Source organism: Lissotriton helveticus, chromosome 5_1, assembly GCF_964261635.1.
Source record: "Lissotriton helveticus chromosome 5_1, aLisHel1.1, whole genome shotgun sequence".
Classification (NCBI taxonomy): Eukaryota; Metazoa; Chordata; class Amphibia; order Caudata; family Salamandridae; genus Lissotriton; species Lissotriton helveticus.
The window spans coordinates 1,343,542,968-1,343,563,277 of record NC_136065.1 but is presented as its reverse complement, the minus strand read 5'-3'; the positions used below and the strand labels follow the sequence as shown (position 1 = coordinate 1,343,563,277).

The window sequence follows — 20,310 nt, the reverse complement described above, 5'->3', positions numbered from 1 at the left end:
TGCAAGTTAATTTTCAAAACAAAGCAATGGAGAGATACGGTTCAATTCAAAGGTATAAAGTTTAGTTCAAAGGTAAAGAGTAGATTAGATTCCAAGAAGCGCTGCTGTTACTACAATTTGAAGGAAACTTGTAAAGGTCAAATAGACAAATTCTTTAGTAAGATAAATTCTTTAGTGAGAAGGTCACAGCTTAATTAAGGCAGTGACTAAATGTCTTTCACACACTCCAAAAGAGCCCACATTGAAGTCTCCCAACTCTTTAACCTCAGAATTAAAGCTTGTCAGAATGAGACATGTGGCGAAGCTCACAGAGATGTTGGAAATTATTACTGACATGAAAGCAGTGGCGGCTGGTGACATTTGAAAGTGGTGAGGCGTAAAATGATAATCATACTGCACCGTAGCGAGCGAGCGTAGCGAGCGAGCATGAACCCCCTAAGGAGGGTTCGGGGGGATTTCCCCCCGAGAAAATTTTGAAAATAGAGTGGACAAATGGTGCTTTTTCACACAAATTTGAGAAAGCAGGAAGGTTAATAAAGCAATTGTGAAAGTGCAGTTATTACATTAAGAAAGTGGTGTCATATAACATAGGTAGCTGCTTATTCAGCATAACCACAGAGCTTCATAAAAGACTTTGAAACACAATGCATTGCTGAGTACCTCACCCACCATGTACAACTTACATGATAGCCCTTAACTATTAGAATGTAAAATATAGCAGCAGTTGCCTTACCTTAAACGCTAAGGCTGTTGACTGTTGTGCAAGCAGGAAAGAAGTTTGGTGCTCTTCTTCTTTGCCTTGAGGCTTTCCACTTTACCAGGCTTTACCAGATGCTGAAAAGCAAATATAACAAAATATAGTTGTGTCAACCAAACACATAGACTGTTAATCATAAAGAACCACAGGCCTAGGATCATATATAAAAAAGATTCATCCTATGACATCAGTGTCAAGTTGTGCAGCCTACAGGCTTCTAAGTAACATAACATAATGTGTATTTGTAAAGCGCACGTTCTTAAAGGCTAGAGCGGTAGACTTTGAAGCTGGCTGGGTAACCAAGTTCGAGTCTGGTGGGAGGCTCAAACATCCTATGATTCTGGGCAAATCACTTAATCTGCCCGTGTCTCGAAATGAATGTGCCCTCTGTAATGCAACTGATGCTCATGTAACGAGCTCTGAAACCTTCGGGTCTAGTTCGCGCTATATAAAACTGAAAAGAAAAAGTCTGTTACCTCATGACTTACACGTTTCCAAGTACAACACTTGAGGCATTCCACAGAAGTCCCCCGTTAACGTATTTTTCGGTATATTAAACACCAACTGTCAATTGGTCCTAACTGTGGTCATAATTTAGCATTCTTTAGCGTCATTTTGTATGGAATGCCTTATGGAGTGCTATTTCAGAGCTAGAGCTAAAACTAAACTAAATTATATTTTTGTGGCACATTAAACTAGCACAGCATAAAGATTATCGCTAATTTGCTGACATTTTCTGAGTTTAAGCAGAATGACGAGCAAACCTTTTGTGGATTAAAAATCTGCGTAATGGCGGTCAGTGTTCATTCCTTTCCTTTGCAAAAATGCACCCGAAAGAGCCAGGCATTGTTCGTCACAGCATGCTTCGTGCTTAACTAGAAACGTGCCTGACCAGAGAGTAAGAAGTAAAGCTGTCACGCGGTGTGTGCGCCCCCCACACATGCTCTGACTTGCCGCATTTGTCACCATATGTATTAATCCGTAGTCGGAAATAGGCACTGGGCAAATGGATTCGCGCGTGCTTTTCTGCGAATCATTTCTCCTAGCAAAAATAAATGTGTTAGAGAAAAAAAAATCTCTTTAAGGTGATAGTGGAAGAACTACAAATGTTTCCCGCCATAGACGTGGCCTATTCTTCCCCTCAGAAGTAACTAGAGCAGAAAGATGTGCTAAATGAAATACTTCATTATTACATACATACACAAAGCGTTGGTCATTTAATAAAGCGGCCGGGTGTAATGCAGCAGGTCAGGACTTTCGGAACTTGGTGCAGCATGCAGCAGCAGTAGTCACGCCTCGCCTGCTTAACAATAAAGCCATACAGTGATTGGGCATTGCTAGTGTGCGCTGGGCGGGACCTCCCACGCGGTGCCAAGTCATGCCTACTACTACTGAGTGCAGACTAGACTAGCAACCGCGGAACCGCCGCCCTGCACTGCCATGATGCTGCAGCACTGCAGCCAATCCTGGCGCTGCTCTATTACAGAGAGAGGCTCTCTCTTAAAGACAGCAGCGCCAGGATTGGGGTGTGCTGCAAAAGTATCCACCCATTTTTTATCATTGGGGTCTGTGGTTTGCGCCACGCCCCCCAGTTTTCTCTATCATCCTAATTGAAGTGCACTGTTGTGCATATGGGGGTTCTTGGTCGCGAAAGGCATCGTCCGGCCAAACCAACCAGCCATGCGTACAGTTTGCTTGTGCCACACAGTGCGCATGTGCGGGCCGCGGCATCGGGTGAAGTACGAAGTCAAGCACATGAAGCAAGCCAAGCCGGTGTGACGTGACGCCGCCATGCAGTTTAATTTATTTGCGAGCATCACATTATATTATTTATTGACATATTTAGTGGCGGCGGCAGTGGGCAACACCTCACCGCCCCAATGGACAAGCCGCCACTGCATGAAAGTGGTCAGTTTCCTTCTAGAACAGAGCTGAAAAATGAAGATTCTGCAATGGTTACTTGATGTTGAGAAAAATCCATCAATTGAAGTGCTGGATACGCAGGGTAGGTTTCAGACCATCGTCACCAGTGTAAAATTAAGAAGGACCCTCAATGAGATGAATAAAATTAAGTTTATTCAGGAGAAGGAAATGTCCCATCCATCAGCTTGATCTAGTCAGATGCAACTGACTTGCTGGCCACACATATACATTCCATTGCCATGTTGCTGCTTAAACAATAACTAAAACCCTTAAAGGGACAACTAGATACATTTAAGCAAAAGGCACAATGTTACACCCATGCATTCAGTAAGAAACTTTTAATTACTCACGTATACAGTCAGTCACGCACCTACTAAATCCTCCATCCAGACACTTATACACCCACTAATTCTTCAATACAATTTGGCATATATATAAAACATATTTCAACTTTATAGAAACAAACAGTCACTGGATGATGTCATCAGTGATGTCACTGACCATGTAATGAATTATGTAATATGTGATGTCATCAGCAGTGCATTGCGGGGGCGGGAGTTATAGTTAGCTGGACTAACTATAACGGCGGAATTTCTCTGGTTCTGTACAAGTGAAATGTCCAACTAACTATAATGTCCCTGAAACCTATGGTTTTTTCAGTGAATTTCAAAGTTTTTTTTAAATGTTAATTTCTACCTATATATAAAATATATATATATGCGTGTGTGTATATATATATATATATATATATATATATATATATATATATATATATATATATATATATATATATATATATATATATATATATATATATATATATATATATATATATACACATACACACATACACACACACCAAGACACCCTCTGAACTACATAGAGCTCTAGGCATGATAAGGATTTTTGAAAAACATGAAAATGTTTAAAACATCACCAGATCCACTGTTTACTTTTAAATAATTTTGGAGTTTGAAAATCTAAGACAGACAATTTAAAAGGTTCTATTGTGTGCTTTAGCTACACAACCAATATCAGAGCTGGATTACAACATTTAGAGGCCCTAAGCACTCAACAGATTTTGGTGCCCCATATATATCTAATTCAAAATATAAACAATAGTAACCATGAAATAAAATGTTATTTTCTAAATGAAACAAAAGTTAGAGTAAGATGGAAAATAATGTTTATTTTTATATAATTCCACTTTTATATAGATGTAGCTCTGATAGAGCAAGATTTCGCATCGCGACTTGCTCGAGTCAAGAACCTCGAAAAATGTGTTATAATCATGTAATTCCAATTGTTTGTTTTACTAAATTTATGTATTTTGAATGTGCGTGTGTATTATAGTGATGCTTGCCTATGTGTTTCACTAATACGAATAACCCTTGTCTTTAAACATGGAAGCTGCTCGAAATGTTATTCTGCGCATGCGTTAGGCATAATCACGTGACACGACGCAGTCACATTTGGAGGGAAAGGGTGCGCATGCGTAACAGCCAATAAAATGGCCGCGCTTTCTAATAGCGAGGTGAAGCTTGCACCGTTGCTTTTGTGATTCTGTCTGTTGCACTAATAAATAATTGCATAGTATATTTTATAATGATAATTCACAAGTACACACTCATGTTATGTAGTTTATTCATTTATTTCTATATTTTAATTTGTTTTCGCTTACTTTTCATGTACCATGGTAAACGGGGGTCCAACTGGGTCGAGAGCCATCTTGAGGGTCCTTTCTGCGCATGACCGCGCAGCCCAGGCAGCCGTAGCCTTGAGCGGTGGAACTCAGCCAGCTGGCAGTCACAGACAAGATGCTCCTCAGAACGCCACCTCTGACCCAGGAGGATAGAGAAATCATGTTCCTGACTTGACACAATGACATTATTTCTATTGTATTCTGCATATTCTCTCATGGGAACCCCAATCTTGCTAGGCGGTACCTTAGAATGCAAATTAGGACTTGAATAAGTCTGTTCTGATTGGTGTGTTAACCCATCCTACCTTAGGACCAATCGAAATTGGGGATTCTGACACTTTGCAACATTGGGGGGTGGTACACTGACCCAAAAGAGTATATCTAGCCTAGGTTTAGCTAGAGAAATTGTCCGACTTGTCCGAATAGCTGACCTGTCACTGACCCAACGCACTCAATAGGTGACTGAATATACAGAGCGCTGCGGAGCACTCTGTCCGAATTTGACCATAGACTAAGGTTTTACTAAACCTTAAGTGCTGGCAGAGCACTTTGCTGGGGAGTTCGCTAACCCAATCGGGGTTCTGACTGATAGCCGCAGAGAGGGTGGAGCGCAGGCGTTGCTTCCGAACTGCGGGTGCTGGTCGTATCCTGGTGGTCCTGTCCCGATCCTAATCTGGGTTTCCTGTCCTGTCCTGAGGTGTCCATACTGCACCTGCTGTCCCATTGATGACTGCTATTCCTTGGGGTATTTCCTGTCCTTAACTGACCCGTGGCCAGGGTTGGTTTTCACACCAGTCTAGGTAAATATCTTGCCGAAAACTCTAAACTGCACCTTTCTATTTTTCCGTCTTTGCTTCAATAAAGACATACCTTTGCATATGATAATTTTCCATGCTTTTCCGCAACCATTGCATATCATAAAGTTATTTGCATTTACTTTCATAGCGTGTTCCTATGTTACCCTACCTTTTAGAAATCATTTTCTACATTGCAGTTTGCAATTTCCTGATGTGGTCTATAATTTTCTCTTAACATTTAACTGAAGTACTTTACTAGAGTTATATCGTGTTTCACATTACACCCTTACTATAGCTGTTAGGATTCCTAATTTCCCATTCATATTCATGAAAACTGTTTCCATAGTAAAAATTCCGATTATTGACTGGGTTTCTTACTGCAAATGTTATGATTTTCCAAAACTGAATTTTAGATAAAGAATCTTAAAACTTCCCAGTTGTCCGTGGTCATTTGATGAAACATTGAAATCATTTTTATGTTGGGTTTTGTATTTTGCTGCCTTTCCTTTTACAGCTAGCTCCCTGACCCATCGTGGTTATAAGTACCCGTATCGGTGGATGGTAAGTCGGGTACACTAGAAATAGCAGGAAGGGACTCACAATTATTGGTAGTAGATTGTATGGTCTTCTGATCAATGTATATGGTAAAATGAAATATATGGGCCCGAAACCTAAGTGGTGAAAATATTGGTCGGGTGACCTGCGATCTCTATCAGTAATTTTCTGGTAGCATCGAGGATGGTTAGGGAATAGCTAAAGGTTAGGTAGGACTAGTTAAGATCAACTAAGTTGGATGCTGCTAATGAGAGTAGACAATTCGAGTGATTTGATCACTCACTTGAAGTGTTTACTTTAAAAATTATGAAATGTTTTAAAATTGTTGTTCTTATTCTTATACTGTTATATGTATTTATCTATTCATTAGTAAAACGTCTTAAGTGTTGTCAGAAATCCCCGGGGAATTGAATAGCGAGTGGTGAATAGAATCCACTTGCTTTGAGGTCACTGGCTTTCAAGGAAAGTTGGTGCAGGTTAGGCAGAACTGGAAGCACTAACTAGGGTTTTTTTCTGAATGTATGATTGAATAAATGTTAGTAACGAGGTTCATTGGCAAAATTCCTATTGTGGCATAACCTAGTGACGGTCACACCAGAAAAGTAGCAGGTTCATCGGAGCTTGAGTGAAAGCAAAAAGGGCTCGCTGGTGAAACTTTAGACTTGGATATATCCCGGAAAGGTGGATGAGTCTAGGGAAGTAGCAGGTGCCCCAATGCTAGTTTGAAGGGTAGGTGGAAGAGATCTACCCGTAGAGTGTGAAAAGTAAATGGAAGTAGTTTACTTGCAGTGAAACAAAACTCTTTCCTGTCTAGACACTTGAGCACAGTGGCGAATGTGTATTCATTGTTAAAATACCGAACACTAGCACTTTAGAAAGAAAGAAAGTTTCCGTTACCTTGTGAAGGAGGGAGTCAGGCACGAAGCTGCTCTGACGTCACTCTGTGCCGCGCTGGGATTGGTAGTCACAGCGGGTTTGTAGCGGAGCTGGAATTGTAAAGGAGGGGCGAGAGCCGGAGCGTGAGAACTGTCTCACGAAAAGGCCGCGCACCCATTGGTTGAAATTATTTGAATTTGTGCATTTCATTGGCCGCACGAAATTAATAGACGCACTTGGATTGGAAGTGGTTTTGTAAACAAAGTCACTCGTAAAAATCGCATGTGGCATTCGTATAGACCGCATACCAGACCTGATCCACGGCATATGGGATTTGAGAACGATCAGTGGAAAGGCGTTAAAAACGACATTATGTACGGAAATAAGAGAAAAGTGTCTCTTGTAAACAAAGTGAAAAATTATTTCAAAAAAGACAAACTGATTAAAACTAGAGAAGGTGTTGTCATACCGCCACCCAACACTCCCGCATCTTTCATGATGTTCGATAAAGGGTACAACACATGTGTATGGTTGGAGAACTGGGCGGAATACACGAAAGATGACGGAGTATTGGCTTTTCCGTTAGAGGGTACCTTTAACAGTAGGATTCTATTCAATCTGAGAACCCGAATGAATGACTTACATCCCAGACCTAGGTTAACACAGTATGAAGCACTAGAAGAATGGGAGATTGAGGCTTTTGAGAGAGATAAGCCCCAAATGGATAAAGGGTTAACTAAATTTTATCCAAAATTGAAGCAGGAAGCCCGAGCCAAAAAGATGAAACAGTGGAGACAGAATATGATTGTAGAAGGACTGTTTCCCATGATGCCAGCATGTGGTCCTCCTGGGGGGGAGAAGAAAACAGAAAAGTGCAAACATTGGGTACCTATTGGAGAGTCGGATGATGAATTATTAGATGACCTGTTTATGAGAAGTCCGCCTCCTTATAATGAAAGAAATAGACCTTCCAGTGAGGGGGATAATTCCCGAAGACTTCATCTTCAGGATGAGGCCCGATCAGCCAGTGCAGGAGGGGGTTGCCCCATACCTCCTTATACCGAGAGCTTAGGTCCTGTAGATACAAGAGATATCTATCCAAGAATATCAGCTGGTGGGGATGCCAGATACTCCTGTGAAAGCGATTTTTCCCCGAGACCTCCCTACGAGGGTGAGGCGAGACCATCAGGTTCAGGAATGCCGTTTTTACAGCCTTTATATGAAAGAGAACCAAGGTCCCTAGGTACAGGAAGTTTGTTCCCAAGACCTAATTATGGTGAAGGACTTAGTGAGACTCATCCCACTGCCCCGAGTTATGCTCCCACTCTGACCCCACAGGTGTTACATGACAAATCCGTAGAGAGATTATTGGAAGAAAAGGAGCGAGAAATTCTAGCAAAGCAGAGAGCTGAAATAATTCAGAAAATCTCCCAGTTAAATACCAGTCCTGAAGCATTGACAATCCCAGTAACTATCGAACCAGTGGTTCCATTGTATGGGGACCGACATGAAAGTCCAAAACCTCCAGTCATTTCCCCAGTCATAGCCTAGCCAAGACCAGAACCCTTAATTGTAGATGACTAGACAAGTGAGTGCGAGTCTGAGGTCTCACTATTGGATCTGCCCAATAGAAATACAGGGAAAAGGATGCAGAAAAGACATAACCCTTTCAACACAAGGGAGATTCAGATGGAATCGACTTCGGGTACTAAGAGTGTCACGTTAGTGACTCCTGAAGAAATTGAAAGATGGAGTCAAGAATTAGAGAAACAAACTCCGCAGACGAAACCTTTAGATCTCTACAAACTGAGAGTAGAAATAGAAGAACTAATGGCAGGAAATGTGGGATTAGACAGATTAAATACCTACTCTGAAGAAGAGCTGTTGTTTATTTGCAAAAGTCTTACCCGAAATGCCCGAGTACTTCATGAAAAATTGACAGATACTGCTGCTAGCATGGGAATAGATATTTCAAAATCGAAACCCTTGCAGAAACCATACAGAGCAGAATTTTCAGACAAAGATTTGGAAAACCTGAATATATCAGGGAAAAAGGCACAGGTCAAGGAACTATTGACAGTGTTACAGAAATGGGGAGACGTAGAAAGATGGAAAGCCAGATGGGCTAGGAAAAAAGATGAAGCCAGGTCTAAGCAGGTAACTCCCGAATTTGTTCTAAAGGAAGTTGACAAACCAGAACAGTTATGCCCTATGCGCGAAGTACCAGGAGGAAAATATGTACATGTTCCATGGTCCAGACAGGATATTGTGTCCTTTACCAATGACTTCCCGAAATTACGAGAAAAGCCCGTCGATTGGTACCGGCAGGTAGAAAGATTTGTAAAAGTGCAAAAATGCTTGTGGAAGGACCTGGATGGGTTCTTCGACATAGTGGTCCCTGTAGATCTGTGGACTGAGTGTAAAATCGCCATAGGTTGGCCTAGTGAGGAATACACGAGGGACTCAGCAACAGGAGAACCCTCTAAGGAAGTGATGAAAAAATATGATCAGGTAATTCAGCATCTGAAGCTAAAAGTGCCCGCAAAGGAAACTGATTGGACCAAGATAGATAGAACCACGCAGGAAAGGGACGAGACTGTGCATTCCTTTTCTGAAAGGCTGTTGCAGGTGTTCAAAACGTACAGTGGTATAGATAACATCGAAATGAAGGACATGACGCATTTCATTTACAGGTTTGTAAACGGTTTAAGACCAGAAATTTGTCAGTGGATAAAAGATAACAAAATCTGTTGGCAGTCCAAGAAAATGGACGAGGTCCTACGGTACGCAAGTACTGTGAGGACGAAATGGCAGAAAAGAAAAAGGCCCTGAAGGAGAAAGTGATGTGGGCTCAAGTAAAGCTTGCAGAACAGCAGGAAAAACAATTGAATAAGTTAAACAAAACTACTCTGAACCAAGGCCCTGGGGGTGGAGGTGGAGGAAAGCCCCGAGCAAAAATGAGCAGAGAGGAAGCCAAAAAGAAATTTCCCTGCCACCAGTGCGGGGAAATTGGACATTGGAGAGACGAGTGCCCGTATTTACAGTCCGATAATACCCAACCCCTGATTTAACTCCACAGACGCAGAATGAAAAGCCAAGAAAGACCCAGCAGCAGGTAAAAACAATTCAAATACCCCGAGCGCCAAAGCCAACGTTTAAGGAAAAATCACCGCAGGGAGATGATATAGAGATCTGGGGGGGGCACTGAGAACAGAAATGCAGCAACTTCGCAATATTTATTGAATGACACTTTTTTCTGTGACGACGAGTACTGACGGGGCCTGAGAGGGGAGGACAAGGAGTGTGTACTTGGCGCCTCCTTGCCGGTAGACCAGTCAGGGCCATACATTGAAGGAAAGGTTGATGGAAATGATGTCACCTTTCTATTGGACACTGGTGCTACCCGTTCTACTGTAAGAACAGCAGACGTTCCAAACCTACCCCTCTCGGGAGAAGCAATCCAAGTAGTGGGTGTATCTAATCAATTGATTAGTACTCCCGTTACCGAGCCCATGGAGATATCAATAGGGAACTTCAAAGAAATGCACAGATTTGTCGTCTGTGATACCAGTCCAGTGAACTTACTGGGACGTGATTTGCTGTGCAAAATGAACTGCACTATCTTTTGCACACCAAAGGGCGTTGAGATTCAAACCCCAGATGAAGATGGTATTTACAAGCTAATGCTAGTCAGACCTGACTCAGAAATTAAGCAAATGACTATACAGGACTTACCTGAAGAACTTCAACAGACAGTGAAACAAGAAGTATGGGACTTTACAGGAAAGGATGTAGGATTAATGGCCAATGTAGACCCAATACAAATAGCCATAAAGGAAAATGCAGCCTACCCCAATACTAAGCCTTACAGAATGAGTGCCGAAGTGAGAGCAGGAGTTGCCATTGAGATACAGAAATTGCTAGAAGCAAACATCATACAAGAAGTGATGAGTAGCCCGTGTAATTCCCCAATAATTGGAATCAAGAAACCTAGTGGCAGGTACAGAGTAGTGCAGGACCTGAGAAAGGTAAACAAAATTGTGGTTCCTTGCTGTCCTATTGTCCCAAACCCAGCTGTGATTCTGTATCAGATTCCCTGGGATGCTGAATGGTTCACTGTGATTGACCTATGTCATGCATTCTTTTCGATCCCATTGCACCCAGATAGCAAATTTCTTTTCTCATTTGCTTTCAACAGTCACGTGTACGTTTGGAACAGGGTCCCCCAGGGGTACACAGAGAGCCCCTCTATCTTTAACCAGATCTTGAAAAAATGCCTGGAAACTTTAGTCTTACCTAGAAAATCTGTTTTGGTGCAATACATTGACGACCTATTGGTGGCATCCAAAAGTCATAGGGATTGCGTGATTGACACCATTGCCCTACTAAATCACCTAAGTGAAAAGGGACATAAAGTGGCCCCTGAGAAATTGCAGTTCTGTTCAAAATCAGTGAAATATCTGGGGCACCAGATAGAAAAGGGAATCAGAAAAGTGACCTCAGAGAGAGTCAGAATAATTCAGAAGATGCAGTTACCCCGTACGCAAAAAGAAGTCAGAATGTTCCTTGGAGTTGTAGGTTACTGCAGGCAATGGATTGTGGGATTCGCAGTCCATGCAAAGCCTTTAATAAAATTGACAAAGAAAGGAGCACCGGACCCTGTGGAATGGGATGATGACAGCTTAACAGCATTTACAAAATTACGGGACTGTCTGTGTACAGCTCCTGCTTTGGGAATGCCAGATTATTCCAAGGAGTTTGCTTTATTCTGTGACACACGAGACAATTGTGTATTGTCGGTCCTAACTCAGGAACATGGCTTAACTAGACGGCCAGTGGCATATTTTTCTGCCACTTTGGATCCAGTGGCTGCTGGATTACCTGGATGTTTGAAAGCAGTGGCTGCAACATGCACAAGTTTAGAACAGAGTGAATCTATTGTCATGGGACATCCGGTAACTGTGTATGTTCCACACGCAGTTGTGATTTTACTAACCAGAACAAAGACTCAGTATCTCACCCCTAGTCGGCTGACTAAATACGAGAGGATTCTCGTGGGTGCTGCAAATGTGGCCATCACTCGGTGTAATATACTGAACCCCGCCACTCTACTCCCTGACTCAATGGTTTTAGAAGACCAGGGAGAGAACGAGCATGACTGCATTGACCTGACAGAATTCAGTACTAAACAGCGCCCAGACATTAAAGAAACACCCTTGCCTGTACATGATGAAGAAGGGTTTGTGGATGGTTCATGCATGAGACACGAACTTGTAGGCCTAAGTGCTGCCTACGCTGTGGTTGCGTTAGACAAAGTTAAAGAAGCATCCTGTTTATTTGGAGTAAAGTCTGCACAAGTAGCCAAACTAATTGCCTTGATAAGAGCATGCAAATTGGGAAAAGACAAAAGGATAACAGTATATACTGACAGCCAGTACTGTTATGGGGTTGTGCATGACTTTGGCCAATTATGGCTACAAAGAGAATTCCTGACTTCATCAGGTACTCCCATTCGAAATGGAAAAGTTATCCAAGACCTTCTAGAGGCAATCCAATTACCAAAAGAATTGGCAGTGGTCAAATGTGTTGCTCATAAAAAGGGCCTTGACCCCGTGTCATTGGGTAATGATTTTGCTGATCGGGTAGCAAAACAATGTGCTATGGATCGCATGTCAATGAATATCAGACTGGGTGGGACTGGAAACAGCTGCCAACTTATGGTGTTTGAAGAAGTGCCTACCTGGGATGAAGTGAGAGAATGGCAGCATGCTGTGCCCTGGGAAGAGAAAGAGAAGTAGAAGGGACTTGGTTGTCGACCAAGACGTGAGGATGGTGTCATTGTGGGCCCAGATGGTATGCCTGTGTTACCTAGGAACCTGCTTGCCCCTATGGCCAGACTGATACATGAAGGATCACACATTGGTAGGGATGCCATGGTTCTGGTATTTCAACAGACCTGGTATAACCCGAAATTCAGGAAGGTAGCAGAATCCTTGTGCCAGAGGTGCATAACTTGTCAACAGTTCAACGCTGGCAAGAGAACAGTAGTTGAACTGGGGAAAATTGGAAAGTCAGGGGGTCCCTTTGTAAGAATACAAATTGACTTCATCACCATGCCACGCTGCGAGGGAAAAAGATATGTCCTTGTAGTAGTCTGCCTATTTTCAAAATGGGTGGAAGCTTACCCTGTCCCACAGAGTGATGCCTTAACAGTAGCCAAATTGTTACTACGAGAATTGATACCTAGGTTCGGGGTGCCAGTCACTATTGAATCAGATAGAGGCCGACATTTTCAGAATGAGGTGATGGACCAACTCTGTAAAGCGTTTGGAATCACACAAAAGTTGCACTGTGCACATCGTCCAGAAGCTTCTGGAGTGGTAGAGCAGATAAATGGCACTATTAAATCGAGGTTGGCCAAAATGTGTGACTCAACGGAAATGAATTGGATTACTGCCTTGCCTCTTGTTCTGATGGGACTCCGAAGTATTCCAGATCGGAGAACAGGCCTGAGCCCCCATGAAATTTTGATGGGAAGAGTGATGAGACAAGCATGGGTACCAGGAAACAAACTGTTAGGCATTTCTGATGATTTGGTACTTGAGTACTGCAGGAAACTGGGTGACCAAGTGCATTCTATCTCTCGCCAGATTGGGGAAGACGCCGTCGCCAACCCGACAACTCCAGTTCACAAATTGGTTCCAGGTGACTGGGTTAGAATAAAGAAGCACACTCGTTCGAGTTGCCTTGCACCGAGGTGGGGAGAAAAACGCCAAGTAATACTGGTGACCACGACGGAAGTGAAGTGTGCAGGCATTCCCAGGTGGATCCATGCCAGCCATACTCAAAAGGTAATTCCAGACAAGGAGCCTGGAGCTGAAGGTTGTCCAGCTGAGGGGTCTGCGGATGTCGGTCCTGAAGTAGCTGATGACGAACAGCCGAGCGCCAGTCCAGCTGAGGGTCCTGCAGACGTTGGTCCGGAAGTAGCTGATGACGAGCAACCGAGCACCAGCCAAGATGATTGGATACCTATAATAGATTTCATTGAAGACCCAATCAGAACAAGAGAGCGAATCTACGAAGATAGAGAGTGGAATAGAGAGGTCGAGATAGGCACAGGCGAAGACCCTCAGATCATTGAGATTCACATCAAATCCGAGGACGAAGAAGGAGGTCAGACAGGGACAGAACAAGTGATCGATACTCCTCCACTGGCTCCTGAAATTGAAAAGGGACAGACTAGAAATAGTGTAATAGTTCGAGCTGAAGAAAATCAAGAGATCGAAGTGCTCGAACAGAATCAGACAGAGCTAGAAGAACGTGTTCAGGACACAGAAACAAAGACATTCGAAAGCCAAAATCAAAACTCACCTGAACAAGGCCAGCGTAGTAACCAGGCGGAAGAAATAGATACAAGACCTGGGACTAGTAAGACAGGAAGGGAAGAGACAGAGGAAGTGCCACAAACGAATGAAAACAAAAGAGCATTAGAAGAAAGCCAAAATACAGTGCCAACTAAAAGACTCAAGAAAAAGAAAAATATCGAACCAAGATACATTAAGAGACTAAGATTGAGAATAAAAACAGTAGAAGAGAAACTTGCTGACCGAAGAAAAAGCATACGAATAGCAGAGCAAGCTGGAGAAAGCTCCAAAAGAAGGAGTGATCGAATAAAAAGACTGAATGAGAAATACCAGGATCCTGAATGGACATATCTGATTCTGGAAAATTTTGAGGATCTTGATATTACTGACGAAAGCGACGGGGAACCGACTACTGATTACTCTGCAGAGGAAGAGGACGAACCACCGTGAAATTGCTCAGCATAAAGGTACCTGGGCAAGGACACAAAGAGGGGTTGAAAACTTCTTCTGAGCCAAAATGTCTGATTCAAACATGAGTGGTAGACCTAGCCGCAGTTGTTGCAAAACATGCTGCAAAGTATGTATATGTAGTATAGTTATAGTAATATTAGTTTGGATAGGACTAACAGTTTTCATTCCTTTTATGGTAAGCAAAAATACTAATATTGACCCTACTCATACTACCGACACTGAGGAACTGACAACACGAAGTGTAGAAAGACGTGAGAAAGCACTCAGACAGACAAAACGAGACTTAGAAGCATCAGATGAGGAAGGACTACATTACCACGGAGTTAGAAACCAGACACACTTAAATGTTTTCGCAAACTTGTTAGTGCATTATGTAGAAACTATGGAAATAGAAGATTGCTATGTCTGCATGAAGCTACCTACTTCTGTAGCTGAAGGCGTGACGTATCATCACCTACCTCTGACCTATGGAATTTCCTGTAGTATTTTAGCAAGCTTATTTTACAAAAGAGGACCGTTACAGTACTATTACTCTAATAATGACGTAATATTTTCCGAACTTCCTATACGTGGAAATCTGAATCCTGTACATACCAAAAGTGACGTTACACGTTATATGGGAGAATACTTTCTGACTATAGGTACCATAGACTTAAATGAAGTACACAGAGACAACTTGACTTGTTCATTACATGAACAAGAAAAAATATTTTTGAACATGGCAGAGAAGAGAAGAGAGAGTTTCCAAAGAAAGGCAAATGACAAAAGACAGAAAACCCCAAAATGGGCTGAGGACATGGAAAGCACCTCAAATGGCGGGGCAGGGCCTGCTTTGTTGCTGGATTTCGAAAAGAAAGGGAAACTCTGTCTTCATCGCGAGAAGACTAGTTATTATAATAATATTTTCATTGGTTCCAGTCAATGTGAACACAATTACAAGGTAATTGGAGGTTGGGGTTTCAAAAATGGGTCAGAACCTGTGTTTCCCGGAATTTATTATGTATGTGGAAACAAGGCATATTTCAAATTGCCGGATCACTGGTATGGAAGCTGCTATTTTGGCATTGTTTTCCCGAAAATATACCACGTGAATGAAATTGCTGGAAGCAACGAAAACACTAATGGCTTAGTGCGTAGTAAAAGAGAAAGCGTAGGTGAAATAATGGGTAGTATTTTTAGTGCACTGATACCTGGAGTGGGAGTGGTTCTAAACACTCACAGAATTTGCAAATTATCCACAATAGTGGATGTGTTGTCTACTGACACGGCTCATGGATTTCTGCTGGTCAATACTGAAATGGTTGCGATCAGATCAATGGTTTTGCAGAACAGACTTGCTCTTGACACCTTATTAGCAAAAGAGGGCGGAGTCTGCCGGATGTTGAAGGCGCAACATTGTTGCACTTACATTCCGGACAAAAGTGTACAGCTTAAAAGATATGTGAAAAACATTACTAATTTGGAAAAGGAACTCAAACCACTCGAGGTTGACAGTGCCTGGAAGAGACTGGTTGATGGTCTCTCCAATGTAGGTCATTGGTTTGCTAGCTTAGGTAAAAGTTTATTGTTTAAGGTACTGATGCCAATTGGAGTGATAGGTCTTATCCTATTTCTCATATTCGTCTGTTGCAAATGTCGCAAACACACAAAGAAATACCAAGTGAATGCGAGAGGAGTGAAACGGAGTGCGGATAAGCTTGAATTGGAAGAAATGAATAATCAGATTTATAAAAAGGTGAAAAATTCTCACCCTACCAAAAATGAGAAAGAGAAACTGAATCGCCTGTTGGAAGAGATAGAAATGTACAAGGTGTGAAAGAAAGTTGGCATCTGGTTCCATTATTTTGTGATGATAGTAAATATCATCAAAGAGGGGATTGATAGAGCAAGATTTCGCATCGCGACTTGCTCGTGTCAAGAACCTCGAAAAATGTGTTATAATCCCGTAATTCCAATTGTTTGTTTTACTAAATTTATGTATTTTGAATGTGCGTGTGTATCATAGTGATGCTTGCCTATGTGTTTCACTAATACGAATAACCCTTGTCTTTAAACATGGAAGCTGCTCGAAATGTTATTCTGCGCATGCGTTAGGCATAATCACGTGACACGACGCAGTCCCATTTGGAGGGAAAGGGTGCGCATGCGTAACAGCCAATAAAATGGCCGCGCTTTCTAATAGCGAGGTGAAGCTTGCACCGTTGCTTTTGTGATTCTGTCTGTTGCACTAATAAATAATTGCATAGTATATTTTATAATGATAATTCACAAGTACACACTCATGTTATGTAGTTTATTCATTTATTTCTATATTTTAATTTGTTTTCGCTTACTTTTCATGTACCATGGTAAACGGGGGGTCCAACTGGGTCGAGAGCCATCTTGAGGGTCCTTTCTGCGCATGACCGCGCAGCCCAGGCAGCCGTAGCCTTGAGCGGTGGAACTCAGCCAGCTGGCAGTCACAGACAAGAAGCTCCTGAGAACGCCACCTCTGACCCAGGAGGATAGAGAAATCATGTTCCTGACTTGATACAATGACATTATTTCTATTGTATTCTGCATATTCTCTCATGGGAACCCCAATCTTGCTAGGCGGTACCTTAGAATGCAAATTAGGACTTGAATAAGTCTGTTCTGATTGGTGTGTTAACCCATCCTACCTTAGGACCAATCGAAATTGGGGATTCTGACACTTTGCAACATTGGGGGGTGGTACACTGACCCAAAAGAGTATATCTAGCCTAGGTTTAGCTAGAGAAATTGTCCGACTTGTCCGAATAGCTGACCTGTCACTGACCCAACGCACTCAATAGGTGACTGAATATACAGAGCGCTGCGGAGCACTCTGTCCGAATTTGACCATAGACTAAGGTTTTACTAAACCTTAAGTGCTGGCGGAGCACTTTGCTGGGGAGTTCGCTAACCCAATCGGGGTTCTGACTGATAGCCGCAGAGAGGGTGGAGCGCAGGCGTTGCTTCCGAACTGCGGGGGCTGGTCGTATCCTGGTGGTCCTGTCCTGATCCTAATCTGGGTTTCCTGTCCTGTCCTGAGGTGTCCATACTGCACCTGCTGTCCCATTGATGACTGCTATTCCTTGGGGTATTTCCTGTCCTTAACTGACCCGTGGCCAGGGTTGGTTTTCACACCAGTCTAGGTAAATATCTTGCCGAAAACTCTAAACTGCACCTTTCTATTTTTCCGTCTTTGCTTCAATAAAGACATACCTTTGCATATGATAATTTTCCATGCTTTTCCGCAACCATTGCATATCATAAAGTTATTTGCATTTACTTTCATAGCGTGTTCCTATGTTACCCTACCTTTTAGAAATCATTTTCTACATTGCAGTTTGCAATTTCCTGATGTGGTCTATAATTTTCTCTTAACATTTAACTGAAGTACTTTACTAGAGTTATATCGTGTTTCACATTACACCCTTACTATAGCTGTTAGGATTCCTAATTTCCCATTCATATTCATGAAAACTGTTTCCATAGTAAAAATTCCGATTATTGACTGGGTTTCTTACTGCAAATGTTATGATTTTCCAAAACTGAATTTTAGATAAAGAATCTTAAAACTTCCCAGTTGTCCGTGGTCATTTGATGAAACATTGAAATCATTTTTATGTTGGGTTTTGTATTTTGCTGCCTTTCCTTTTACAGCTAGCTCCCTGACCCATCGTGGTTATAAGTACCCGTATCGGTGGATGGTAAGTCGGGTACACTAGAAATAGCAGGAAGGGACTCACAATTATTGGTAGTAGATTGTATGGTCATCTGATCAATGTATATGGTGAAATGAAATATATGGGCCCGAAACCTAAGTGGTGAAAATATTGGTCGGGTGACCTGCGATCTCTATCAGCTCCACCGTTTGCAATTTTGTACCCTGTGGTCCATGGTAAATACGGCAATGGAAAATTCCTGTGATGGTCATCATCCCTTGATGCCCTAAGCACGTGCTTATTTTGCTTAATGGTGGACCAGCCCGGAATACAATATAAACAAAATATGGGTCTCTTAGAATGGGTACATAAAATAGTATTAACCTAACCTAACCACAAGATGGCGAGACGAAGTTGAGAAATCGGCGAATGTCTTTTTGATACGAAAACACCAGGGACGGATCACGTGATCCTCTCAAGCACCAATACGTAATAAAAGCTATGTACTAGTGACGTTGCAGCTGTCACCATTGTTGTACGCACGCTTCGGAAGGGGGAAGCAGTGGGGGTTTCCATGGGAGCCCGAGCAGGCTTTGCTCTACTTCAGATGTGCGCGGAGGAGGCTGTCAAGCAGGCACAGCTCAGAGGAGGAGGGGGCCACCCGGGTGCAAGGAAAGACGGAAGGGGGCAAAGCTGAGGGAGCTTTCCTGAGAGCCGGGAAACTGGAGTGACGGCTGAGGGAGGGAAGAATATTATTGTTAGAGACTTCTACCCAGTAAAACTCGAATCAATATTTCACTCCTTAAATATCATATATATTTATCTACATATTATATTTTATTAATAAGAATAATACATACAAATATACATTCACGTTCTATTTGATAAGCATTGGACAATATAACTTGCGCACACGTAAGCAACAATAATTACTCTTTTTTTATATTATTACGTATGTTGAAAAATAATTTTACTGCATATCAGCAGAGATCGCTTGCGTTATCAGATAGCACATTTCATTTTCACAGTAGCCCTTAGAAACATGATTATCGTAAAAAAATCGAACTAAATTGATAGATTTAAATATATGTATATGTAAGGGCATCATTAAATCTATGCCACAAAATGACAAATCTTTTCAAGTAATTCTAACCAACGCGACAAAGGGGAGGACACACGCGGCCTGCAAAATATAAAGGTGCATACTTACTCCATTCTAGCTGATATATTGCCTTGTCCAATTAAGCACTCAACAGAGGCTTGAAGCACCTGTAACAGAGACACATAATACATTAAATACAGCACAACGCCGCCAGTTGCATCAAGCACACATCACAGAGGCGCTCAGGTCTTTCAGACTCAGCACCGAGTGCCAGTCAGAGAGACAGACGAGTGTAAGAGAAGGGCTAGCCAGACTTCGCAAACTTCAACAGACGACTCAAAACCACCAAGAGCCACAAGCGCCAATCAAAGCAGCACGGAACAATGTGATCAACCAGCATTCACAGATACATAAGAAATAGCCGCAACCAACCCCCACTGCCCAGGCCAATACACCCGGCAGTTGCACATAGAAATGGTACTGCATCCGCAGAAGAGCCGGTTCGTCCTGTAGCACACATGCACACCATGCAAAGACCCACTTAGGTATAGACTTGCAGAACCACTAAAATGTGTAGAGCAAGCTGTATCTCTGCTACTAAAATCCGTAGGGCCAGCAGGGGGAGCAGTCCTTCTGTGCACATACTCACACATAGTGGGACTGCACAGTGCATCTCGCCCACAGATGAGTACAGGGGACAGAAAGCAGGCAGGTGCTTCCAGCAGCATCCACCACACAGACACACACAGTTGGAACTCTTAGGGAAACGCACACATAGTCCGACAGAGCACCAGGCGCCATCAAGAATTGCACACAAAGAAACATTCCCAGGGTACCAGTGCGCAGCTAGTAGAGCTAACCTGCTCTCTGCACACCACAGCAACATTGACGTCTTCCTCCCCGAGCCCCGCCACAGGAGTCCCGTCCCCGGCCCCACAGACAGCATCCTTGCCCAGGCAGAGGCCTTCCACAATAGTTCTTCTCTCCCATATGCCTGCCACAGCAGCCCCGTGCCCTGCTATTCATATACAGAGCCGTGCCACATTAGCCTAGCGCCCTGCCACATCCGCTCGGTGCCCCGGCACAGCAGCATTG

At 42.7% G+C, this 20,310-nt stretch overlaps 1 long non-coding RNA gene across 1 annotated transcript; it reads right to left on the bottom strand.

The window, feature by feature from the left end:
- Nucleotides 1-751: 751 nt before the first annotated feature.
- On the bottom strand, nt 752-20,185 carry LOC144753611 (uncharacterized). The gene is made up of 3 exons (XR_013594428.1): nt 20,076-20,185; nt 19,324-19,382; nt 752-834 (listed from the first exon to the last, which is right to left on the bottom strand). It is a non-coding gene; the product is annotated as an uncharacterized LOC144753611 (long non-coding RNA).
- Nucleotides 20,186-20,310: the final 125 nt, after the last annotated feature.